This window comes from Archocentrus centrarchus, chromosome 17 (assembly GCF_007364275.1).
Source record: "Archocentrus centrarchus isolate MPI-CPG fArcCen1 chromosome 17, fArcCen1, whole genome shotgun sequence".
In the NCBI taxonomy this organism is placed as follows: domain Eukaryota; kingdom Metazoa; phylum Chordata; class Actinopteri; order Cichliformes; family Cichlidae; genus Archocentrus; species Archocentrus centrarchus.
This window is the reverse complement of record NC_044362.1, coordinates 6337897-6365603: the sequence shown is the minus strand read 5'-3', so window position 1 is coordinate 6365603 and position 27707 is coordinate 6337897. Positions and strand designations below refer to the sequence as shown.

The 27707-nt window shown below is 42.6% G+C and overlaps 1 protein-coding gene across 1 annotated transcript in view; it reads left to right on the top strand.

Moving 5' to 3' along the window:
• zswim5 (zinc finger, SWIM-type containing 5) overlaps nt 1-27707 on the top strand; it is a 63894-nt gene that overhangs the window by 17027 nt on the left and 19160 nt on the right. The gene's annotated exons all lie outside the window — the stretch shown is intronic.

Genomic DNA, 27707 nt, shown 5'->3' with positions numbered 1-27707 from the left:
GTGGTTGGATGGCTGTCTGATTGAAGAGGGTTTGTCAGAGTAATTCTCTCTGATGGAGTCTCAGCCATGGTGAGCATTTGAGCTGCTACTTAGCCTTAAGTTGGCCTTTTTGTCCTATTATTCATCTCTCCTTCGCTGCTTCTGCTGCCTCTGTCCATGGAGGCCTGACTGTAACATAAAAGTGGCAGTAAGGTATGTAGGTGATATCCTCCAAACTGATTATTATTATTTTTATCCTTTCTCATTGTCTTTAGAGTTAAGATTAGATCAACAGATAAGCTTGGGTGAGGCAATAACTCATTTTTAGCATTTTTTGAACTGTTTCTTGGGGTGTTTTGAGAATTTTCTCTGAAACTGAAAGTGATGACTGAGATTACTGGAGGCAATGTGGCTGCCTGCATCCAGCAGCTGATAGGGAGTGGTTTTGAGCACAGATCTCTCTGCAGTTAGAGCTCCGGGGTTCTCGAGTTTCATTGAACTGATCTGCCTGATCTTCAGCTGGTTAAAGAAGCTATTCTGTTGAATCCAAGTCCAGCCATTTTGCCTTTGGATCAGGAGTTCTGGTTTTTTTTTTCTTTTCCAGTGGCAATTATCATGAACAGTGCTCTGTGACATGCACACAGGAAGAGCCAGTAAAGCAGTACTGTTGTTGGCTCCTGGTGCTAAGAATGAGATTTACAAGAAGGTTGAGATTAAAGCTTCTGAACTTCTGGGTGAGCAGAGGCAGCCTTCAAAGTTGCAGAGCTACAGACTTTCTGCACAGAGTCTACGCTAACTTGGCTTTGCAGACTGCTGTTGACATACACATGTAAAGTTGATATCATCCACTTATGTCCACTGAAAATGGGTAGGCTAAATCATTCATTGCTGTATGTGAATAGTGAGACTCTGGTGTTCTCCCATAGGTTTCTCTCTGTGTGTTCTTCTTTCCTCTTCTCTGCAGAGCTGCTTGTATGCAGTTCCACTGGTCTGTCTATGCCACTGCAAGAGTAGGTAGACAGGTCAGCATTCTCTGTGGATGTATTCTCATTATCATCATCATCAGGCCCTTGGACATTACGTTTAGCCATTTAATCCTTTGAAAATACATAAAAATGAGTAGTACAGAAGTACTAGTAAGTGGTTAATGCTGAAAGAAAAACTACAAATGCAACTATATTGTGAAATTTATACTTTCAGTCATTTTTCACAAACATACCATATGCAGTAGCTGTTGAGGGTGCAGCGAGCAGGCGTTCCCTTGGTTTTCAGGGTCATGAGACCGATAACAGCAAAGGCCCCACAGTAACAGATGCCTGTTCACATTTGTGACTATTAGCTGCTTCCCCTGTGGCTGCCACACAATCCACATATCATAACACACACACACACACACAAGTATATTGGGAGCTTGATACAGACTCTATTTTGTTCCTGTGCATGCTAAACTGATAGTACTTAACTGCACACACACTGTCACACATTGTGCATACACTAAGTGACCCTGGCCTACACCCCTAGGGGGGTTCCCATGCTATTTAACCACTGCTTTTGTTGGACTGGTCTATAGCCTAGTTTGGCACACCTTTTACAAAGACCATTTCATTGGAAGCCAGTGGTTACTGAGGCCCGAGGGTACTTTGGCACACAGATACAAAGCACCATGATCACAACCTCCTCAACTGTCCAGTTCCTGTTCTTCTTATTTTTCTTTTTTCAACCTCCTCGACTCCACCTTTCTGATCAAAGTCAGTGCAATAAAAAAAGTAATTCACATGTGAATTGACAAATAAAAAAAGTTGCTATGCATGCTAGTTAGGAGAAGCTTTGGTAGTCTGACTTAAATTGAAGTGCTGAGGTGAAACCGGGCACTAGTTTTTACTGTGTTGCCAGGTGACTGATTCACCAGGCTCAGCAGACGGCAGCACAACAGTAGCTGACTGGCGAGCAGAAAACTGAAGAATGCTTTTGATATCAAATACCACAAAGCCAGGAAAGAGTCTTTTTGCAAAAGCCGAGAAAGGCCACTCAGGGCTTGCCTGGAACCAGCTCTAAATGCTGCTGGCACTCTGTGAGTACCGGTTGCTTTGTTATAGAGAGCTACATTTCCCATGGCAACAAGATGCAGAGATGAATCCCAGAAAACGATGTGCAACCTCATAAACTCCCGAAGTACGACCCTGCTGGCCATCTAGGCTGGAAACCAGAGGCTGGCTGATTTCATCCTCTGCTCTGCACGTGATATGATCCAAACTTAAATCACTGATCTAATGTGTTTGGAGACAGACTGCTCATTAAAACTTTAGCTTAAAATAAATAAATAAAAATCAGTACACTTACATGGACGTCAGTAATTACACATTAATCAGATTAAGGTAAAAACGGGCTATTGTGTTAAGGCGTTTGTTTGATTAGTATAACTGCATTAAGCTCATTATCTTCTTTAACAAAACCCAATTAACACATCTAGATTTTTGCTCCGTATTTGAGCAAATATTAGTCACATATTTTGTAGTTGATTGATCGACTTTATTTGGCAAAGTTCTCTCTCTCTCACACTCACACACACACACACACACACACACACACACACACACACACACACACACACACACACACACACACACACACACACACACACACCCCAGGAGTTGGTGGAGACCAAAATGGAGCTTTTAAAAAAAGAGTGGATATTTATATCATGGACTTGGGTCAAGTGTTGGCCAAATATTTTTGCCTATTTACAATAGTGGGTGGAAAAGTGTTTTTAGTGGGAACCTGCAAAATATGAAAACTATAAAGATGATTAAGGGCAATTATTACCTTTAATGTGGTGATTCATACTTAAAACAATGCGTCCATGCAAGTTTCCTTCACTATGATTATATGCAGTGTAATAGATCTGTTATGTTCTCTCCTTCTTTTGGCCACTCTGTGTCATCGTAGTTGCACCCCCCTCTGCTCTCTGCAGCTTTGTCTTGTAGCTGTCTGTTAATTTAAGGGGGGAGTTTCCCCATTTGTCTGTTTGTTCTCCCTCAGGTCTTCACATTGAAAGGACCTTCCTTTTGTTAGTGTGTGTGTGTGTGTGTGTGTGTGTGGACAGGACTGCAGTGACACTTTTCTGTTGGGTTCAAAGCAAAGAGAGGGAGTGTTTATGACTCAAGAATGTAACTATAAGATCTCAGTATCTTAAACTGTTACTCTATATACACACACACCCACCCACCCTATGAACCTGCCTCACCCTGAAGCTTGAAACCTTAGAGCTTGTCCTGTGGTCCATCTTGTGCCCCTGCATTGTATGGTATTTCATTCCTAGCTAATGATCTCCACATTGACTTTCCATTATAGAAATGTAGTCAATGTTGTTTTTGTTTTTTGTTTTTTTTCTTAAAAACAAAATAATGGAAGATATTTGAGCTGAAAACAGCCCCCCCCTCAACACACACACACACACACACACACACAATGTATTCACGGCACTGATCGGATGGTTTTCCCCCTGTGGCTTTAAAGTGAGACCAGGCTGGTTTTGTGTCAAATGAGAGGCATTTTCATTCATACAGGTTTAGAGCGTTGTGTGCACAGCAGCTGTGCATGAACACACGCTGAAGTCTGGGCAGTCACTGTGTGTGTGTGTGCGTTAGCGAGCGTGTGTGCGCTTTCCCTTTTGATGATGGCACCAAAAGGAAAATCCACACCATCATCAAATCCTTCTTTTAATATCTGTGGTGCTAGCCAAGGGCTTAAATTCACTACCCTTATCTCTTTGCTTGCTTTGATTCTTCTTCTTTAACAGTTAATATACTTGAAAGTCCTGAAGGGCATTTGCTCAGGTCGGTCTATCACTAGTGTATTTGACTGACTTATCCTCAATCTACATCTGTCTCTGTGTTAAGAGTCAAGTCCATGTATTTTTACACTTGCAGGGTTTTTTTCTTATCTGCATATGAACATTTTTTTTTGGGGGGGGGGCAGCAAAAATCACAAGATTTTGTCTGTCATCTCACAGGCATTGATTAAAATTTAACCTTCCCTCTTACTATAGGCACAGCACCCATTAGACCTTCAGGTGAGAACCAAATAGGCTTTGGAGGAAAGTGTCCAATGTCGGTGTGGGTGTGTTGCTACAAAGCTGGGGTCAGGATGGGAATGTACAGCAGAGATTGAGTTGAGGAGGATCTTTTTTTTTTTGCAGATGACACTTAATTTTGTCTGTAAGACTGTAGGAGACCTCGTGCTGTGCTAATATAGTAGTCCCAATGATTCTTATCAAGAGTTTGCACTTATTTTAAGCACAGCGTTAAAGTTGGTCAACTCCCAGCCAGAATGGAGTAAAAGACTGGTTGCATAAGACAGTTGTTGTCTTGATCTGACTGAATTCATGAGAAGCGAGCAAAGTGTTGAGTTCCTAGAATCGGCCGGAACAAAATGAGAGACTGAAACTAAAACAGAATCCTGAACTGAATGCCAGACTCATACAAAGAACTCTGAGCTTTCAAAGACTGGTTCTCTGTGAAGTTTGCCTTTTACAAGCGCTCCATAATCTCCAGTGGGAGTCTGATAAGATGAAACTTTAATAGCCCCTGTGGGGAAAGTGGATATGATCACAAATTTACCCTATGCATCATTCTACATTATATTAAATTTAGCATTTACCAGAGGGTTTCATCCAGGGAGACTTCACCAGTGTTGCTAGTTTTTCATCGATATATAAAGTATTGCTTTTTTTTTTTTTTTTTTTCCTTCTCAATTTAAGAAAGCCTGTGTTGGCTTCACATCTATTTTGAAATGAGGAGGGAAAAATGCATATCTTTGCTTGGAGAATCCTCCCTGTGTTTTCTACTAATTTAAGCAAAAGCAGGCAGAGACCTGTGAGCGCACTGGCCTCCATGCAGGACCATCACCAAGCTCTGTGCAGTGTCTTTCCAAGCTCTGTTCATTAATTCATTTCTTATTGGGATGGAGATAACAGGATTAGTGCTCCAAGCATCCAGGAGTCAGCAGGGAGGGAGGGGGACCCTTTAACCCTCTTCCCTCCTACAGACAATAGCTGTGTGTGTGTGTGTGTGTGTGTGTGTGTGTGTGTGTGTGTGTGTGTGTGTGTGTGTGTGTGTGTGTGTGTGTGTGTGTGTTCCCGTCCTTGCCAGATGGGACCAGTGCCTCTTTCAGCTATGAAAATCAGAAACACACACTGCATTCTCTAGCCCTCATCTTTCTTTTGGTTTTTGTCCAATCATCCACTCCTTTCTATTGTCTGCTGACTTCCAGCTGGGCTGTGTTGACACAACAAAGCATCACAGTGATTTTTGACCAAGTATTGCTTCATACTGATAAGTAATTGATTTTAGATGCAGAAAATTAGCAACATGACACATGTCATATAATTACATCAGAGTTTACTTATAGCTATAACGGTGTGTTGTGTGTGTGTGTGTGCTTCTCACACACAGGCTTTACTTGGGTGGGCCTCCCAGTTATATATTCAAAAAGTTAAAGGAACACTTTGGAAACACATCAGAACTGAGAGACGAAAACATCATGCCGGATATCTACACTGATATGGACTAGTTAATGTGTTAGGAATGAAAGGAAGCCGCATTGTTTGGAAATGAAAATTATCAACCTACAGAAGGCTCAATTCAAAGATGCCCTCAAAATCAATGTGGAAAAATGATATATCAGGCTCATTCATTTTGCTGAAATTTCATTGCAGCTACTCAAAACTGTACTCAGTAGCTTGTATAGCTCCCACATGTTTGTATGTATGCCTGACATTGTCAGGGCATGCTCCCTAGTGATACAATGGATGGTGTCTGGGGGGGATCTCCTCCGTGGACCGGGGCATCACTGAGCTCCTGGACAGTCAGGTGCAACCTGGTGGTGTCAGATGGACTGAAATAATGAGACAATGGATCCAAGGATTATTATCGAGCTTTGGTTTGCAGTACTTTACTGCATCTCTGCAAAAGGAAGGCGTATGATTTTCATGTTAGGTCTGATATGTAATATTTTACTCTGTCCTGTGTCACATGCTCCTTGTTTTAGTTGTATTTTAGAGCCATGGACATCCTGGTAAGGCTGCTGACAGTAATTTAGTTCCATACACAGTTTAATGTAGATCCAAACTAATGTGTGACTGTTTAGCCTGTGGAGCCTCTTCATGTATTATAAACAGAACCCAGCGCACATCAGCTCTTGCTTTAGAATATATGAGGCCCTCATCAGTTTTTAAAAGATCATGAGTACATCTGTTCTTTCTCTACGACACCTGACATGTTGACATGACACAACAGTGGATCAAGTTGGCAGAATTGGAAAAATGAGGGAGATGCTCCTGGTTAATGGTCTCAGTAATGTGATGCCAAATGTAGTGCATTTACAATTCTGCAATAAAAAGCAGGTTGTAAATAAAAGGCTGATTTGATTTTTTTTTTTTTTTTTTTTTTTTTTTTTTTTTTATTTTCTCCCCCCTCACTACAAACAACCCTTTACCCTTTCTTGCTCTTTCCCAGTCCTTTCCCACCCCTCCTTTCCTGCTGTTGAGACAGACTCTACAGCCTCCTCTCACTGTTGCTGCGGAGAAACTGGCAGCATGCATCCCAGGAATGCAAGCATTCACCACATTCCTACACACACGCACACTCACGACCACCCGGTGCCCTGCCAGCTTTGTGGGTCATTGTATTTGGCACGTGGCCACTATCTCCCCTACATCTCTCTCTCTTACACACACTCGTACTCTCACTCTCCCCCTGCCTGACTCCTGCCTTGGCAGACGGCTCCTGCTGAGTAAGGAGGCCCTCTCTGTCTCTTTAAAAATATATATACATATATTTATATATAATACAAAGCTCCTTTTCAGAACAGCATTCTCTCCTTCCCTTTATGTCAATACATTTGCCTCATTTCATCTCTTTCTACATATTTAACACATCCTCAGCCCACAGAGAATGAGTAAACCCAGGACACTCCCATTCTCACCCATTATTTCCTGATGCCAGCCTGTCTTATCAAATCCTTGAAAAGGTTTTACAGTCAGCCGTTTTCCAGCACCGCTAAGCCCCACTGCATGCTTCTGAATTGACACGTTGTAACTGGATGTGAAGATTAAACTCTGGCCATTAGTCATGTCTTTATTCTCCTGCTGGCAGTAATGTCTCAACAAATAAGAATTAGAGGTGGGGCGTCTGGGATTCAGGCAGCTACATTTAGCCTTTAGCTATAGACAGTGTTGCACAATGGTAGCTAGTGTATTGCCAGGCTTGCCCAGTCCCCTCGTTGTGACTCATATGAGTTATTGATGAAAGCTGCTGCAAAAAAAGAGTTGACTTAAGATATCAATATGTTTGGAACAGTTGTGCTAGCATGACTAGTGGAACACAGTGAGCATGCTGACTGTGATTACAGGATTTATACTCTGAATGACATCTGAGTCACTGGAACAGCTGTTAAGCTGTTTTCCATACAATGACTACTGTCCCGTGAGCCATATAGATGATAATAGTATTTAGGGCAAGTGAAAAGTGGGCAGACAGTGTGTTTTCTTTAAATTGTGGTAGTTTCTCCTATGCACTGACTGCACTAACTACACTAACTCTCTATGAAAACATAGCTCTGGTATGAGAAATATGAGCAGAACTCCTCTCAGCTCATTCTTTGGTAGGTTTTGCAGTGACTGAGGAGAAGGTATGGATAAGGTAAGGTGCCGTCAGTCAAGAAAAACTCATGTCAAAAGGAGGTTTAAGGTTGTTTTCTCTGAAGATGCTGTTAACAAAGCCAACTGTACATCCTGAGATATGGAAAACCTAAAAAAGTCAGTCTATTACATTTTCAGAGGATCTACACTCGACCCAGGGAACGATTGTGTAAACCACTACACCGTGGAGCCACACGAGCATTGAAGTTACTGATGTTTGATGAAATTCACCTAAAATATTTGTTCTGATGTGTTCGCCAGCATATTCAGAGGCTACAGTACTCCAGCAGATGCTGTGTGTCGGGTGTATTTCACAGTGAGGTACAATTATTGCAACTGCATCTCTTTGCTTCTGGGTTTGATTTCTTCTCCTCCCTGTGCCGATGTGGAGGTGTTCTGTGAGTGGCGCCACCTATCATTTTGGGGGGAGTATACTGAAGTATTCACAAGAAAACTTGCTGGTATAAATGGAACAGCGCTGCAGCGACATCACTGTTTGCCCGTAACACAGCCAATCTGGCGAGTATAATGGGCCTCTAAGAGGTAGCCATTCACTGAGTCATCACCAACTGAGTAATTCCTTCAGCTCTAACGTGCCTCAAGTCCCTTTCACTATTTATACATTCACTTTCAGGTTTAGTTTGCGGCCAGTTGCGTGTTGGCCTAAAGCGCGCCCTTACATGCCTCACCAACGCTCACTGGCCTTACTCAATGAGAAAAGCGCCTTTCAAGTCACGTGTATTACGGGACGAGGTAAAGAACAAAAATAACAAACCCACACAGACGGAAGTGAACCAGTCATTCATTAACATCACACCTCTAATCAATAACTGGAACCGGTTTGTTCTCGCATTAGTTTGTGGTCAGTTTTGAAACATAGCATTAATGCACAAGAGCCTCATCACTAAATTGGAAATGGTTGAATTTGTTTTGATAATCAAAGCTGTTTTTAGTATTGGCACCATCGGTTCTTTCTTTTCTTATCTGAACTGTATGACTGAGCAGCTCTGCAGTCTGAATGTATGAACTCAGACTTCCAATAAATCTTCTCCTGACATGCCCTGACCTGTTACTGTCACTGAACATGGTGGTCAAACATGGCTGTACAATGGCTTACACTCGATTATGGTTTTGGTCTCCACTGTTTGATACTGATTAGTTTGGTACTGACCCTCTGCATTAGTTAGATTCCCTGGGAAACTGTATAATGCTGCATAATTGGAGCTGGTCAGCTTTGAGACACTGTGGTCTGCAGTTGAGCTGATTGTTTGTGCCTAGTTGTTGATGTTGATGGGCTTCTGATCTGTGACCAGCAGTTCTACACAGCTGCTGATCACTTTTTGCTCAGGATCAGTGACCAATGTTGCTTTATCCTTTCATCACAGGTGGCAGTTTGGGGTTCAGTTATTAGCATAAATAAGGCTAAGTCACATCAAAATGTGTGCCATTTAAATTACAGTAACTAAAATTGATGTCAGTCATTAGTTAACTCCTTTTCCTAAGAGTGCTGCACAAGTTTGTCAAATAATGGAAAGTGTTTTTATTAAGGATGTTTGTCCTTCGTGAAGCTGGAACTTGCAGCTCTTGACTCAAAACTTGAAACGTGTTTGTTGAACCCATCCACTTATTTCTCAGCACTGCAAATGAGGTAAAAAAAAAAAAAAAAAAAAAAAAGCCTGTCCCAAATATCAGTCCAGCTCTCTCCACAGCAGCCAGCTGAGTCTTGTTCAAGTTCCTCTGTGTTTCTTATCCCACTCTTGTTTCCGAGATGAAAAGAGGATCCTGTTGTTTCTGTTTTGTAGCCGGCACTGGCTCTTTTCACTGGGATCTGATGATCACAACTCTTTTTAAGTGTCGGGCCTCTTTGTAGCTCCACTTTTCTTTATACCTGAGAAGAGAGGGAGAAATTGTGTGCGCGCGTCTGTGTGTGTTCTTACGTGTGTGTGTGTGTGTGTGTGTGTGTGTGCGCGCATGCATTTCATTGTCATGCCAAGGACAAGCAGGCTTGTCCCGTGCCAAGTGGTGCCAAGCCAGCTGGCTGTCGCTCATGCTTTTGTTTTGTGCTATGCTCTGTATTCAGCCCGCAACACACATTGTTGTGAATAGGCTTTCACTCGTTCTCCCTCTCTTGTCCCTCCCTTGCATGTGTGCTGCTGCATGTGTGTGTCTTTAATGGCCGTGACCTTGACGTGGCAAAAACTAGAAACACAAGCGAGTCAAGAGAATTGGAAATTAAACACGGCTGCATGTAATTGCCACTGGTGTTTGACTTTGGACATGCAGTAACTCTGATTTTCTGCCCTCGCTACACCAAAGAGGTGAAGGGATGCTGCCTGTGGTCTCATCCTGACTGCGGGATCTCATTTGCAACTTTAAACTGTGTGCAGTGTATTAATACAGAGAGGATCTGAAATGATTGATTTTTCCAATAAAATTCCAGTTCATCAGCAAAGTTGAAATGCACTAAAAAAGTTAATGGGAATGAAACGGCTGTAGGGCAGGTACACACGTTGCTTCAGTGGCCATGCTGGAGCTTTTTTTTTTTTTTTTTTTTTTTTTTTGAGTGCAAAAAAGTTTGGCACATTGTATCACCATATTCAAAGTGAATGAGAGGGAAGAGCTTTGCAACACGATGCATGCACGTAAATGTGTAAAGGTGTCCGTCTACGTCAAATGGAGTTCTTCTTATATTGTCAAACAGTGTTTAAAACCTGTTTAAGGATTAAGGTGGCTGCATTCAGCACTCTTTAACTTTACACAACTAACAAATTTTTTTTTGGAAGTGGTAGAAAAGTATGAGGGATTCTCTTTGAAGCTCTCTGAGTTTTTTTTAATTCATCCTCTGTTTTGCAAGTAAAACTAGTTCAACTGAGAAAATATGTAAAAAGAAACACAGCAAAAGCTTCCACTGTTTGCCCATTTGCAGAATTCACCTCTTGCACCGTCACTACGAGAGTGATAAGTCTTCTAGAAAAAGTCAGATGTGGTCAGACACTTCCTGCAAAAACATTCAGTTGAAACACATTAAGCTGTTTATCTTTAACCCTAGAACACCAGCGTCAGGTGATTTTTCACCCGCGTGAAACTGGGAGTGACGGTGTTACAAAACTCACCTTAGTGTTCTAGGGTTAACACGCTGAAGGTCTTTTACATGCTGCAGTCACACTAGATGAAAACCATGGAGATCGCAGCACGACCAAAATGCTTACGATTGTGTGCAGTGACCTTCAATCTTACTGCCTTCAAAGACGGGGACCAGGTTTGCGACCACTCGCAGTCGCTTGCTTCTTCAGTGGCAGCAATACAGAAAACGGTCTATCAGTTTGCAGTTGAATGGGGTCAAGTTTGCGGTTATATGAAATCTTTGATTATACGGCAATTCGCTGTGATAAATTGGCAAAAATTGCAAATCTCTTGCCTACATAAATAGATATTGACATTAAACAGAAATTCATATTAACTACTTAGGTTCAGAGTCCAGCCAGAACCTCATAGATCTGAAACAGAAATTCCTCCACAAATAGTGACGTTGTTCCTGCGGGATACCAATTTACCTGCAAAATAAGCGAGTTAACCGGGATTCTGGCTGTAAACAGGACTTTATGTTACTGAAAAAACATTCATATTGTTGACTTATGCCTTTTTAAAAACTAAGTTACATATCACATTCTTTTGTGCATGGCAGCTTTAGTTATGAAAACACATCAGTCTTAGGCCTTTGTTTGTAGACAGAGAGAATATTACCTGTTATGCAACAGTCCTATTTTTAGGCCTTTTTACTAAACAGTATTTAAATGCTTTGGCAGCGCCGCTCGACAGATTTGAACTGGGACGGTGGGAAGAGAATGTCTCAAAAGAAGTTGATTGGCTGGTTCTCCCAATGTGCCGAACCATGAGACGATATGTTTAAAGTGTCTATTCATCAATATTCATGAGTAGAGTGCCGTCCTGCGACCCCCCCCCCCCCCCCTCCCACCCCACCTCCTGCTGCCTCGTGTGTCCAAAGCTGTTTTTAAATCTACATAATTTGGGTTGAAGTGCCTTTCAGATGGCCTTCCCTGTTCTGACACTTTCCAAAAACAAGGGGAGACACACTTATTAATCAGCCTCTCATTGTGTCTGTGTCAGTGGCAAACTGGGAGAGATGGCTGCAGGGGGAAAACCCGCCACAGATAAGAGATTGAATGAAGGGGTTACTGAGTGGGGTGAGGAAAGTAAGTTGTGCAGAGGTTAGACTTGGTGGAAGTAAAATGTCAATTGAGATGAGGAAGCATCATGTTGAAATCACATTATGGCTTAAAAAAGGCAAAACCAGCTGATGTTGGTCAACCACAAGAGCAAATTGCCACAGTGGTTTTAGAAAACAAGATGCTGAACCTTTTCATGCACATCCATGCAATTAGAAGCATTCTCTGACTGCTTTAAGAGAGAGCACATGAGTAATGTGTTTAAGCGTTTTTCATTGTCTCTATAAAAATATTCCCCTTCTTTGCATGAACTTTGAATGTTTTTTTTTCATTCAAATACATACTAGTTTACGTGATTGGTCACATTAACAGTTCCAGATGCGCAACACCTTTGCAATGTCAGTGTATCACCTGGAAGTAAATGAGTACTAATTATACAGACTGGGATGGGCTTGAATTAGGAGTCATAGACAACCCCTCATTTTTTTGTCCTCTACTTGACCATCACCAGTAAGGCTAGAGGCCAGCCAGGTTCTAAGTGTTGACTGTTGTTGACTTAGGCACATGTTGAAAACACATCAGATCTCACTGGGGGGCAGATTATGCTTGATATCTCAAAATGGTACTCAGTAGTTTGCACGGCCCCTATGTGTTCTGTTGGATTTAGGTCAGGTGAGCGTTAGGACCCGTCAATGGCATCAGCACATTCATCCTTCAGGAACTGCCTGCGTACTCTTACCATATGAGGCTGGGCATTGTTGTGCACCAGGAGGAACCCAGATTAATAACCCCCTCTGCTACTTAACTGATTAGATCAATATCCCAGAAGTTTAACTGACTTGATGCTAAACTCTGATTTAAAAAGTGTTCCTTTAATTTCTTTTGAACAGTATATAAACATGCAGTCCTACAGGCAGCATGTATCTTACATTTTAAACAGCACAGGGTCCAGAATGGAGCCCTGGGTGATTCCATATTATTAAAACATGTAAAAATTATATCATGCTCAAAGATCTAAGACTCCAGCTAGTGCTAAAGTGAACATAAAGCCATATGTACATTCACTTTTTGCAGAGTACATTTACAGGTTAAATTAGGCTTGGCCTTTAATTTTTCAACACTTTTTTCTGAAAGCAACTCTTTCAGATGAATCGCTGAAGCGTAAAGAATGTCGGTCCAGGTTGCTTGTCTTTAAGACGTTTCACAGTAGAAGTTTTCATTGCCAGAGGGAAATGGCAGAAGATAGGGGATGACTGACAAATACCTGTGCTTGATTTTTCTTGACAACTGAACACTTAAGAGTTGCTGCAGGTCTGGGCTCAGAGGAGGAGGATTTGAGTTGAGGTGTATTTTTTGCCTTTGGGAAACATGGATCTGTGCTTTCTTGTTATGTAGATTTTTTTTTTTTCCATTCTCAATATTAAAACGATATTGATCTGTAATTTGTATGATCTTTGTGGTTGAATGAAAACCCTGCATACTAGCAGCCCACATGTTCACATACATTCAGTCTATATGCTATACTGTCGTCTTTGGGGTTGTTGTTCTCAGCCCTTCGTTGTCCGCACAGAACCAGTTGGAAGGCTTGCATCACTGTTGGTTCAATCTTAACCCATCCCTGCACTGTGAATCCAAACTATTGTGTGTGTGTGTGTGTGTGTGTGTGTGTGTGTGTGTGTGTGTGTGTGTGTGTGTGTGTGTGTGTGTGTGTGTGTGTGTGTGTGTGGTGCCATACTGAGTCTGCCAACGAGTGCACACCGGATCTCTCCTATATTACCAACTTGGAGAAAAATGAGCAAGACCCTCTTAATGAAAGCAGAGCAAAGAGAAATGGAATCAGGGAAACTGTTAATTTCAGAGCTCATTGATGGAGAAGGGGGCCAAGACGAAAAAGAGCAACTGAATGGTCTGCCTGGCATTGTGTGCCCCTTAGTGCGTGTTGTAAAGGTCTCTGTCCCTCTCTCGCACCCCAGTTTTGTGTGTGTGAGTGAATGCATGTCTAGTGATTGGAAACCTTTTTCTTTTGTTAACTCAAGTCCCTGCCAGAGAGCATTGTGGAGCATTGTTTACCAGCCTCCACTTCTTTGTTCTGCCTCTCTTTCTGTGTGCGCGCGTGTGTGCACGCACTTTGTGTATTCTTGTGACAGTTGACATTATCAGATGATTGCTCCCACGGCTCAGCTGTGTGTGTGTGTGTGTGTGTGTGTGTGTGTGTTCATGCACAAGCATGCCTGTGGTCGTGAACATGACGGCAGACATTATTGGAACGGAGCGTGTGTGTGTGTGTGTGTGTGTCCCCATGCACAGCTGCATGCTTTTGTGTGTGATGGTTGACATTGTATGACTGCCGGTGTGTGTGTGTGTGTGTGTGTGTGTGTGTGTGTGTGTGTGCTTTTTTTCCATTCGATCGTGGCTTGTGGTTCGACAGCGAGGTGCAGAGTAAGAGTTACCTTATGCGTCACGTGTTGCCGTTGGAGCTGAAACTCTGGTGTGTTGTCATGCTACAGGTCAGTGGATCCTAGCGTGTCAGCTGTTGAAAAGTCAGTGGTGGCTGTTTGGTTTTCATTGCGCTTTTAATCCATGTAAATCTCAACTAATGCTTTGTTCATTCAAACTCATTCTTTGCAGCCAAACCTTAGTCAAATGGGACTTGTTTTTGAACAAGGGGGAAGATCCTGAAGTTTAAAAAAAAGTGTTGCAGCTGAAAAAACTTAACTTTAGGTTTCCCTCACAATATTTTTTTTTCTCTCAAATATGAACTCAAACACAAAGATGAGGAATACACTGCATATAAAGATGATTCTAACATCTGTACATTTCCAGCTGCATATTTTTTTTTCTACTAGAGTTGCTTTGCATGATTGCATGCTTTGCAGTTGAAAAATGATCTTTATTTATCTTATACTGGATCTTCACCCTGTGTCTGAAACAAGCCATTTTTAACTCCCTTCTTTCTCCTTTCAAGTCAGTCTACTTCTGATTGGCTGCCCCTAATTAAACAAAAGAAGGTGATTGGGGGTTTTGTGCTCACAGAGCTGTGTCGTTGAGATGGGCATATTCATGGTGTCCCCTCTCTGACATCACACAGATCCCAAGAGTAGAAAAAACTGAACAAGTTGAATGTTTAAAGCAAGTAGGATTGTTTTTTCAGTATTTTGATGAAGATCCTTTGCAGTCAATGACTGCTTAATAAATCTAGAACCCATGGACAACATAATGATAAGCACTTGATAATTATACATAGACTTAATAAGTCTATAAAGTTTAACGGCTCCTGAAAGTTTATCACCGATTGACCTGGAGCCCTCCACGCGAAGCAGAAGTGGTTTCAGGGTTGTGGTGTTGCTGAAGTAAATGACGGTACAGTGCCGATGTCTGTGTGAACACTGTAAACACTGAGACACAGCCCTGCTGCACTGACAGATGCTGCGATTTGAAATAAATAAATGAACCTCCACTGGAGGATAAAGCTCACTTTGTTAAGCTTGATCCCAGCTTTAGATGGTGGATTCAATAGAGTAGACAGCCTGTGTCCACTACGATGCTAGAGTGGCTTTGTCAACAGAGCTTGCATCATTCACACACCCTCTTTTGTGGTGGTTAAGCTGCCTCCCTCTTCTGTTAGATATTGGGGGTTTTATTTGAGTTGGTGAATGGTGTTTATGGTACTTAGTTTCCCCTCTTCAGTCTCTTTTTAGCTCTCATTCATTCAAAAAAATTAGGTTTATATTGCATATTTGTAAGCAGCCCTTCTTCCTCCATCCTCCCTCCTTAAGGGACTGCTCGCCTTGCTCTCTCCCCAGCTTCCTCCACAAGGCCTCCTGGCTGTTGCTAGCCTGCCAGCCGCCTCTTACCCATTGTGGGCTAACAATGGCAGGCGAGGCCCCAGCCTCGAGGCCTGCAATGTGGACCTTTTTTAGAGGGGGTGTCGAGGTAGACGGTGCTTGGGGAGAAGGGGTGTGCCTGCCTGTGAAAGGCTGACTCTTTGGGGGCAGCCAGTGAGGGAGTGAAGCCAAGAAAAAGCAGGTCACGCCCAGATTAAAATTCAATGTATGTGAATGTCTGCCTACGTCAGCAAGCTGCCCATGGTACACGGTGGGTGTGAGGAGGAGAAGACAGATGAGGGGGGGTGCTGGGATTCTCAGGATTTTCGGGGTGCCATGCTGGCTTGCTGGTTACATTTGGAGAGAGAGAGAGAACAAGGAGGAATGTGAGACTAAAAATAAAAGGGGCGGAAATGGAGACCCAATGATGGAATGAGCAGAAATGCACGCGTATGTGGATATGAAAAGGGAGGGGGTAGCAATCAGGGTGTCTGGACCGCTCGTTGCCTTGTTTCAGCTGTTGTAGCTCAACACACCTTCAGGGTGTCCGTGTGTTTGTGTGCGCGCTGGGGGAGTCTTAATGGGGCAGCAGTAGCGTCATAATCCATGCAAGACAAACCCGATTTGGTGATGCATGCTTCCTTTGTGTTGTATTTGGGGATTTGGGGAGGGGGGGGGGGTCCTTTGCAATACATACAAATGCACACACACAATCCAATCCCCCTCTGTTTTGGGCCCCATCCCCATATGGTGGCTTGGCTTGATGAGAGCTTGATGAAGTCAACCAGAAGTCCCCCACCCGTGTGTGTGTGTGTGTGTGTGTGTGTGTGTGTGTGTGTGTGTGTGTGTGTGTGTGTGTATGTGTCTGTGCAAATCTGTGATTGCTTTTCAGCTAATGGATAAATGAGTGTTACACCCTTGTAGAGCCATTGTGCATGTGTGCGAGAGACTGAGAGAAGGGGGACATGTGAGTCGTCAGCTTGTATATTGGCTTGCAAGCTGCTTTTTTTTTTTTTTTTTTTTATTATATTTCATTATTCATGTTTCATGCATGATTGTGCATGGTGAGCAGTGATCAGCTCCACAGGGTGGAGGCTAATCAGGGGGCGGAAAGGTTTCTAAACTCAGACGTGGTGACGGTCCAACAAAACCACAAATGTCATGACCTTTTGCATTAGACAAAATCTTTCCAATTTAAAAACGCAACTAAAGAAAATAATCTTGCAGAAGCTGAACCTAACTACAGTGACTATTTTCTGATTTGCTGAAACTTAGTGCGCCAGCAGGGATTGAACCGAGTCCACGTCTGAATTTCTTTTGTTTGATCGGAGCCTCAGCGGGACTGGCTGTTACTATGGTAAATAGGCAGCTAAATTAACCAGTAAACCAACAGCGCTCACTTTTATTTCCCCTGGCTTGCTCAGCTCCAAATTCAGATTCAGTGAATCTTAGTATCTAAAATTAACTGAGGTTATTGGCTTCAAAGTCAAAGTGTTTTTGCACCCTTTGTTTGTCAGAATTAAAGTTGAAACACACGAGCGTCTGCCATGAATGCCGTTGATGTGCTCTACTGTACTGTGCAAAGCATCAAAAAGTTATTTAATTATTCATACTGTGTTTTTTTTTTTTTTGTTTTGGCTAATTTTGTGCGCTCGTGTATCCAGCACACTTTGCTTCAGAAGCTCTATGAGAGTGTGGCGTGTGTTTGATGAGCCTGGGTCAACACTCACTACTTCTAAAAGTTACTTTTGCTCAGTCTTCAGACGGCGATCTGGCAGCTTTCGTCGCACTTTGGCTTTTAGCTGTACAGTAAACAAAACACATAGATTAATAAAGCTGGATTTGTATTTGAAATGTTCCGCTTTGTGCTCAATTGTGTTTGTGCACTAACTACAAATGCTCGGCTTTGTGCCTCCTTTCCTTCTGTGTGTGCATACACAAACAGCATCACAGCAAGCTTTTTCTTTTCCTTTCTGTTTTTGTTGCCACCCCACCATTCCTTGTGTTGTGTTCGCCAACTCAGAATGGAGCCATTTTGTCTCCTTCAGTTCCTGAAATGAAATATAAGCCTCTTAAATGCATACTTATCTTGCCCTGCAGACTGTGCATGAAGAACAAATACACACACACACACACACACACACACACACACACACACACACACACACACAAGCTAGAGAGGCATTGTGATGCCAGCCCTTGTTGTTCCTAAGACAGCCGCTGCATGCATATGGCAGATGGTTGTTCCTTTTGCTTTGCATGCCGCCATATTAAACAAAAACCATGGCTAAGGCCACGGCAGGTTTAGGAAAAGGGCAAAGTGCGAGTGAGACTGAGAAAGAAGAGACAAAAGGGCAGCAGAGGGAGAGACGGGGACAACAGGCTCGGCATACGTAAACACACGCAGGAAATTCATGCTTATTTAAATGTGCATATATGTGTGCATATTTAGCTTACACAATGCACACATTTTTATAAATCAACCCACACTGATGAGAATACACACATACACACACACACACACACACACACACACACACACACACACACACACACACACACACACACACACACACACACACACACATCCATATCATAAGTCTCACATACTTGATAAACACACAAGTATGTGGGACTGTAAGTGATTACACTTAAGTTAAAAGGAAAAAAAAAATGGTGTTGCATGTGTACATGAGTGTATACATGCAACACCAACACGAGTGTACTGTGTATACATCCAGTAAGTCTATGTAATGTAACTAAAGGGTAAATCCAGTGCAGTATCAGTTTACAGGCTTCTTTTCATTAGCTTAAATGTTGCTGTGTATTCTTGGTGTCTGTGTGTCCTGTTGTGTGTGCGTTTTGTCTTGAAAAGCAAATAGGAAAGGTAGCAGATGGATGCTCTTTTCCACATGTAAACATCTGGAAACTGGTGTAATCAAGAGAGGACATTATGTCCTATTCTAAACCATCAGACAGCATTAGGGCAGCTTGGGGTTGTTTTTTAATTTCAGTTCAGACATTTCAGAAAAGTGTGTGTGTGTGTTTGAAACAGATGTAATTAATTGGATTTCTGTACAGTGGGGTTAATAGAAAGTTGTATGGCTCCCTGGACTAATATTTACTACCAGAACAGATATGAAGTAGGCTGTTTCCCTGATTGTTCTAGCCTTCAGGCACACCTCCACTTTGGTTTGCACTGAGCATCTTATTTACATATTCAGTTCTGATTGGCTGACGTGACACTTGGGTGCATTAGGTTCTGTGGGAATCAACACAAGTGCTATTGTTTGATTATGATCTGATGCCCAGTGTGCTGCGGGACGTTTGTGTAAAGTGAAAACTGTTGCCTCGCTCGAAGCTGCTTTGCATTCTTGCATCTCTAAAGCGTCGCAGCAGGTTTCCATCCCTCTGCAGTCTGTCTGTAGCTTTCCTCTGTGCGTATACGTCACCTGTTTTAAGACATGGGGATCCCAAAAAAAAAAAAAGGGTGGAGGTGGAAGTCCAGGATTTCTTCTTAACCATGTTTGTAGGCTTCACCACATGCAAGGAGTGACTTGAGTCTGAGTGTTTGCAGCATGATAAATTGCTTTTGCTCGCCCCTTTGTACGACAAGGCTGCAGCACAATAATGCCTCTATACTGAAACACAGCAAACAGGCTGGCACAAAAAAAAATGTGCCCTCCTTATCACTAATGTAGCCTTGAGTGAACGGCGAACGCTTCAGCGTAGGACACTGTACTATAGCCCTTTAACTCTGCTTCACCTCCGCACAGCTTCAGCTTTGTCTTCCCCACAATGTATTTCTTGTGTTTGCGTGTGAGCATTTCAGCTCTCGGTGCTCTCAGGTTTCTGGTCCTGTATCTTCCTGAAAAGCTGAAAGCACCATTTATAGCGTTTCTCCTCGCCAAGTAACCTTCATTCTAGTGTCGTTCACAATGCTATGAATCAACCAAACGGCTCTCCATTAAAAGCGGAATGTGTGAGAGTCTTGAAATGGATCGCCTCAGCTTGCTTTCAAAGTAGACAAATCGAGTCCTTGATTGAATTTCATGCACGGCAAGCAAAGGATGTCAGCCATCCAGCCTCACAGCTTTTTATCTCAGTCAAGATACCTCTAAAATAGGGTGTGCAGGCTCTGTCTTATTTGTTCTTCCTCATTCGGATGGTTGTGACTGGTTTTTGTCTTTATCACTTCTCAAGTATTTTGCTGAACACGCTCGTCCCTTCAGAGTAATCCGAGGCCTGCCTCTCCTCCCCCTGAATTTCTTCTCATTTCCTCTTTTTTTTTTTTTTTTCTTCCTTTCTTTCTTTGTTGCCCTTTGCTCAATTGGGTTTGGGGCTCGTCAGCTGATTTCTACCAGCATGTGTACTGTCAGATCTGCAGTTTTCTTTTTTTGTTTTCACAGTGACACATCAGCTGAAAAGGACTTGATTAAACCTTTCTCTCCCACTTCTTTCTCTTTCTTCCTCTTTCTCTCTCCCCCCACAAGTTGCAACAGAATGGAGCAAATCAGGGAATCAATTCAGTGTAATCATGACAAATGAGTCCCGCCGGTTAGCAAGGATTTTGTGTGCGTGTGTCTGCGTGCGTGTTTGGGACAGGGCTGCTGGGAAATCACAAATGAATCAATCAGTTGTTATCGCATCAGCAAACATTGCAGGAGGGAAGGATGGATGGGTGAATGATGGATGGATGGATGGTTTGATAGGCAGAGGGGAGGAGAGGATTCTATGTGTGTGTGTGTGTGTGTGTGTGTGTGTGTGTGTGTGTGTGTGTAGTGCAGAGATAGATGGTAGATTGAATAGATGGCTGTGTGTGTGTGTGTGTGGGGGGGGGGTTGCTGTGTTAACCTTGGAGCTGTCAGAACAGATGGGAAATAGGGAGGGCCACAGGCTGAGAGTGATGTGTTGGCTGCTGGAGGAGGACGAATCCTGGGCTACTTTAGGAAAGGGGGAAGTAAGATAGCGGGTGGGGGGAGGAAGGAAGAGGGAGGTACCAACATGGTTTTGGTTTTTGGTTTTTTTGGATTTTCTTTTCTTCTACAGGGCATACTTCTGCTGAGATGCAGTTTCCTGATAAAAGTTGGAAATAGCAATGTGTCATCGCAGACCGAGAAGCGCAGTGAGAAATGACAGCAGAGGACAGTTGGCGTGAAGAGACAGGGAGTTTGTGGGTGGCAGAGGAGGATTTTTAGTGTACAAGGTTTTTTTTTGTTTTTTTTTTTTATAACTGCACTGTATGTGTTTATCTAGGCATCTTGTAAAACTGGGAGCAGTTAAGATGGTTATTTAACTAAACTAAGCTGTGGCGCATTAGTAGGAAACAGTTTGAGAACAGAAATGCCAGTTCAAGGTGTAAAAATGATCTGTTTTTAAATTCTCACTAATACCGTTTTGTTTTTTAATTCATACTCATTCATAAATGAAGTCATGTTGTATGAAATGGCATATTGTCACAAGTCACTTATGTTTAAAGTACTTCAAACATAGATGTTTTTTACACGTGACGGTGTTTCGTACTTATCTGTGCATATGTGTCACCAAAGGAGCTTTTGACATTTGTTTCTCTTGTAAATATTTTATTTGGAAGTACTGCCCAAGTGAGTCTCTCATCCTGTGGAAACTCCACTGTAGCTACCAGTGGTAGTCTCTTTGCTCTGCAGTCTCTAAGAGCGCAGAGTAGCAGCAAGTGATTGGACCAGTTCTCCACCTTCTGCAGGCTCTTCTTAAAGAGGTTCTCCAGAGCAGGAGGGGGACAAGACAATTCACCAAGTCATGCAGAGACATGGTTTTCATTATGGGTGGTGCTGGTTAGTATATGGAGTCAAGGAGATCTGAGGGGGTTTTTTTAAGTTCAATTTTTCCCTTTAATTAGCCACCCATCAATATTGTTCTGCCAAATGCTACGCCTTCATTTTGACGCCCACAAAGGATCGCTGCATCCCCCGTTAAAGTGTTTGTCGTGTAGGCACAGTGCTGTGGGGAGAGTAGATGAATAGAATCAAGGATGGTCTCCTCCACAGCTTTAAAGCGTAGTGGAAGGGGTAGGCGGGGTTTTTCTGTCTACCTAAATTGAGGCTTTGGTTGAATAATGCTATAGTCTATTTTGTGTGTGTCTGTGTGTGTACATACACACTTTGGCTCACCACCCAGCTCCATATCCCCAGCTGATTAAGGGTTAATGGCCTAGCATAGGGAGCTCTTGGCCTCCTGATAGGCTGATTTGCTTCTGTAGGCGGGGTTGCCATCAAGTGACAGATGGTGTATAACAGGGAGACAGGCACAGTGCTGTGTGTGTGTGTGTGTGTGTGTGTGTGTGTGTGTGTGTGTGTGTGTGTGTGTAGCTGGTTGGCTGCAGGGTGTCACAAAGTATAATAGAAAGATGTATAGTGGAGGTCCCTCCAGTCTCTCATGCTGTTTGTGGTTTTCTCACGCACCAACTTCCACACTACAGACAAACCAAAATTATACACTCTGAAGTCTTACTCACTTGCAATACTATATGCGTTGATTGAAATATACGTAATCCAGATTAAGAGCAAATTCAGTCAAAACCTAAATTTTTTATGCCACAAGAGAGTTGGCAGTTCATCATATTCCATCTTTCCCTAAACGGAGTCAAAACAAAGATTATATCTTAGCTTTGAATGGACACAGCCCTGTATGAGAGTCTAAATGTGGAGCAGCCTGCACAGTGAGTGTTAGTAACCAGTCATACCACACATGCACACAGTTTCTTGGGCATAAAACGTGTCAGTAGTATAGTGGTAGAGAGAGAGTGAGTGTTGGGGTAGGGTGTTCAGGGCACACGTACCTACCTGAAATAGAACACACAAAACAAATACACATGCTGGGTACACACACACACAGACACATGCATCCACAGTGCCATGTGATTTTCCCCCCCAAGGATTTGGCCAGATCGTTATACTTGGCAACATTCCCAGTTTACACACATCACACTCCCAATTCACCTTTGTTAGAAATTCATCTGTTTTGCTGATCCAGACTCACAACTAGGATGCATGAAGCGTGTGTGTGTGTGTGTGTGTGTGTGTGTGTGTGTGTGTGTGTGTGTGTGTGTGTGTGAGAGAGAGAGAGATTAGCGGTATCTTCTGTGAATATCACTGACTAGTTTGCACCATTTCATCTTTCTGCTCACTGTGGCATTAAGAACAAAAGCAGACAGGCTCTGAAAAGGTTGCTTTGTTCACCATGTTTACGTGTGTTTGTGTGTTCTTGCAGACTGTCTGATGCAGCGTTTTTTTTTTTTTATCAAGTATCATTGCATCCCCATCTGCTGAAGACACCCTCAGTGTTGAGACACACACACACACACACACACACACAGATTTCTATAACTGGAGAAAAATGGCTACACCAAGCTTCACTGTCTGAGTCGTCATCAGTGATAACCCTAATCCTAACTCTAACACTAGGTATTTAGAATATATCATTTTTGTTTTCATTTAATTGTCCTCCCAAATCTTGGCAATCAGGCATAAAATAAAGTAATAATTTACACATCAAATCGTATTTACATTTTTTTTTTTTTTTTCCCAAAAATGTCCATTTTTGCATTTCTCCAAAATATCAGGTTAATGTAGGGTTAGAGTCAGGCTCTTTACTTGAATTTAAATCTTTAAATCAGAGGAACCAGGAATCATATATTTTTGAAAGCTTTTGGGGGTCATGTCTACCAGTTTTCACAATCAGAATGATCATCTGAATGCACCGGTGTACCAAACATATTTGCTTTTACAAGAGCAGCTCTATTAAGATAAATTTGTCATACAAAGAAAAACAGCTGTAGTCTCTTTGCCCATATCATATCTGTACTGTAAAAGGATAAGTAGCTAGTTAGCTTAACCTGAAGACTGGAAACTGGGAAGCCTGTGAGAACCTGCCTGCCCTAGCAAGTATATACTACATCCTGTTTGAGTTTTCAACTCTGATTAGAAGCAGTGACTTCCTGAAGTCCTTTGAGCTTCTAAAGGATAAACTTTTATCTGCCAGAAACTTTTTTTTTTTTTCTTCTTTGAGTCATCCAACCACAAGAGTCTAAGGCCCCGTTTACACAAGAACGTTTTCAGATGAAAACAGTCAAGTTTTGATGCGTTTCGGCCTCCCATTTCCATGAGAACTACATGAAAACAGGGGTACTTGCACATGTGCACTAAGGTTGCGACCGCCATACTTTTTCTGCACATGTGCGAGTGTATATGAACAGCAATAGCTGTGGTGTTAGTTTTTGAAAATGGTAAAACGACACCGTTTCCACTGAAAATGTTCTCATGTAAACTGGGCCTTAAAGTCTTGCATGAGTTTCACCTAATTTGCTGAGTGGCCATATTATGTGACCAAGGTGTGATTGCCAGAAGCTGCTAACTTACCCAGATTATTAAACCCAGCAACAATGCAGGAAAACTGGCCAAAGATAAAGGGAGGGGCGCAGGGACGGGGTGCCAGACGGACGGACTGAACTTTGTGTGAGCCATTTCAGACTTAATTGAAAGTGAAAAGAGCAGCAGTGTCACCATCACAATCATCCCTGTGGCCTGAGCAACAATAGGCTTTAACCTGTCAGACAATGGAAAGAATTGGAGGGGGAATAGTTCCCAAGAAATACAGGAGAGAAAGCAGCACTCTCAGCTTTGGAAAAGACTTAAAACAAAATATCACATACCATCAAAACTTCTCTCCTCATCTGAAATGCTAAGACTAGAGTTTTAGAGACAAGTGCAGTAGTCAGGGATGACTGACAAGACATTATTTAGACAGCTCGGTGGGGACGATGGCTCTCTAATGTTCCCCCAATGCTTTTGAGAAATGCACTCCCCTGATTTTTGCCTGATCTTTTAGCTCTCCGCTGTGATGATTTCAGCACAGGAAGATCACATTTGAATTCCCTTATTCTAAGCTGTGATTAATTCAAATAGATTTTACAGGTATGTCCATTATAAAGATGGAGCAGAGGAATAGAAAGCCATTTCTGACATTTACAATATTACTATGCTGCAAGACACAAAGATCGGTTGGACAGACGGACTCTGTGGGAGGGAGAAATTTCAACAATTTGGAGGACTCTTTATGTCTATCACTGACAGATGCATCGGCCTCACTTCCCTCTGTTCACTCACAGTGTCTCAGTTGTCCTTCCTCTCATAGTCAGATGGCCCGTTTGGCTCAGCGGACAGTTTGTAAATCAGTTGGTGTGTCAGTTAGTAGGCAATGTTAAGACCGATCCCTAGGTACGTTTAGAGATGCTGTAAACAGGTTATTGTGTTTAATGGTTTGCAGCCAGCTAGAGCAGTATGTCAGATTAGTCAGTGTGGCTTTGGTGGTTGCTGGGTGTGTTGGCGTATAGAAGTAGGTATGCATGTGGGTAGTTCAAGTGGCCACACGCAGATTGAAAGGGTTACCCGCACTGCAGATACCGCAGGGGGCTGCTTTGGCACGAGCGTGTTGCCACTATGGACTGTATTTAGAAGATGGACATAGGTTCTGGGTCTGAAAAGTGAAGCCAATGCAGAAATGCCTCAAACCTGCATTCTTTCTAATCAGCCATCAGTGGGAAACTCCTCTGGTTGTATTTTAAATTTGTATTAAATGCAGCACTTGGTTAATTTTGTAAGTTATGTTCATATTGGAATAAGAGGATAAAACAGGGTATTCATGTGTGACTGCGTGCTCACAGTCTAGCATCCTGTCAATTTCCCTCAGTTTCTCACTCAGATCCGCTCCTCAGTCATCATATCTGGTTTCAAAACTGTAAGATGGTAAAGTGTTGTGAAGTTTTAAGCTTCAGTGTGTGACATGAAAGTCCATCTTTCATATTAATGCCACTGTTGGTGGTGTTACCTTTGAAGCTGGTGTTCTAGTTTTTGTCCACTTGGGTCCGTCAGACGGTGAGCACGAGAGTCCACGCGGATGTTTGCGCGCCTCACTTTTGTGTCACCATGTGAACTTTTCTGGAGACTTTAAAGTATAATGCTCCAGCTATAACTGTGTCTCAGACACTGAACTTGAAGCAGTCTTGAAAGCAGTATAATAGGAATGACTAAACAGTCGTGGTGTAAAGAGTATAATCAAGTCTTGAGAGAATAAAATGCAATCCAGTAAGGCTATGACTACCGGGACATTGCACCATTAGCCGTTGATGAAAATTATTGAGATGCTGAAAGCACTCAGGACATGTAAAGTTGGACAAAAACATCAGCCTTTTCTCTTTGACAGCTTTGAGTAATTAGTACAAATGCACACTTTTCATACTCCGAGGTGTTCTACCTGGAAGGTACGACTGCATATAATTGCCTGGGCAGCAGAGGATTGCACTGTTATTTTTTAGGTTGAGCCTCTGCACTTGGGATGGTTTCGGTATTAGTTGCGGCTTTGTGTCTGTGCTTAACATTTATAGCCCTTTTGTCAGTGGTCTGGGCAATGGTTTGAGATTTTGACCTAAATAGAGTATGTTTGCAGGATGTGGGCAGCTGACCGGTTTCATTTTGGTTCAGAAGGTGTTTGAGTTGGTGAGACAATGCGTGCGCTCAGTGTTGCCATCACTCTCTTCACTTACTCTCCCATGGCTCCTTATCTTCCTTTGTCTTGGTGAAAGCAGTTTACAGTTGATTGGATCTGGCTGTGTGTGTGTGTGTGTGTGTGTGTGTGTGTTTGTGAGCTACCTTGTGTTTGTGCTCTCAACATTTGGTTTGGAAAAGCCTGTTGTGGGATTTTGCCAGGGGATGGCTTAAAACAAGCTTATTAGGCCACTCTACCATGCTGGCCCGTACCCCAGAATTGAAGTGTGCGTGTGTGTCTGTGGGGGTCTTTGTGTTTTCACCAATGTTTGTTGGTTTGTTAGGGTTTTAGCTATGTACCTCCCACCTAAACCACAACTGCCTTGCCTAATATAGCCATAATATTGCTAGCATGTTTGTCATCCCTTTATTTTTCTCTCTTGTACTTCTGGCTGTAAAAGAAGCAGTGGGGTTGCAGTGGTTTGTCAGATGCAGTAATCCAAAGTCTGTGTGTGTATATACACACACACCCCTCACCTCATAAATAATTGACCTGTCAAAGTGCGAAAACATGACGGACCAGATACTCTCCCTGCCTCTACCCCCCCCCCCCCCCCAAAAAAAAAAAAAACTCAGCTCCTTTATCCTGTTTCCTCATTTGCTGACCTGAGTTTGTTTTTTCTTCCCCCTCCTCCAAAATGATCTCTATTGGACATTTACCACTTGACATCAGTCTGGTGGTGGTTCCAATCTTTGTGGATACCCATATTTGTGACAACTGTGTTGTGTTGAAAAGACAGTTTAAGCATTTAATAACTAGAAAACAGAAGAGGATCAAAGACAGAGCCTGGAGATACTCAGCTGCTCTCCCTTTCATCTGCTTCTAGACTCTGGATGTCACATGGGGTTAATCAATGAACCTTATATGAGTGGATGCAGCCACACTAACATCATTCATTGCTTGTGCGTCTGTTTTTATCCACTGTTTTCTGGATTTGGCATTTCAAAACCTCAACATGAGTGTTTTGGCTGCTGAAATGTTTTATTCTTAAACCAGAAGTGACCATATTTAGACAGCAGAGTTTTCAGCTGACACTAGCAAGTCTGGTTAGCAAGCTGCATCCATAAACTGTGCAAGTGCAACATAGAGGCACTGCTTTAAAAAACACACAGTTCTTGGCTGTGCTTTACCACACAGCCTTTGGAGCCAGCTTCATGCCACGACATGAACTGCAGGTTTGGCACTTGTGTGTCAGTCCAGGAGGTTGCCGCTTGGTTAAACACAGTTTCTGATATCCCTTTAAAAAGCCACAAACACCTTTTAAGCAGGTTTTTCTATTCTGCGCAATTTTAACTGGAGAATATGTTTCATAACTTCTCAGGGAACTCAACTGACAGAGATCTCTTAGTGTTGGGTAAGTGGAGGGTTGGGGCGGCTTCATTCAGCTTGAATCATTTGTTTAAAAAAATGCAGTTGAACACCACAAAGACTGGTTGG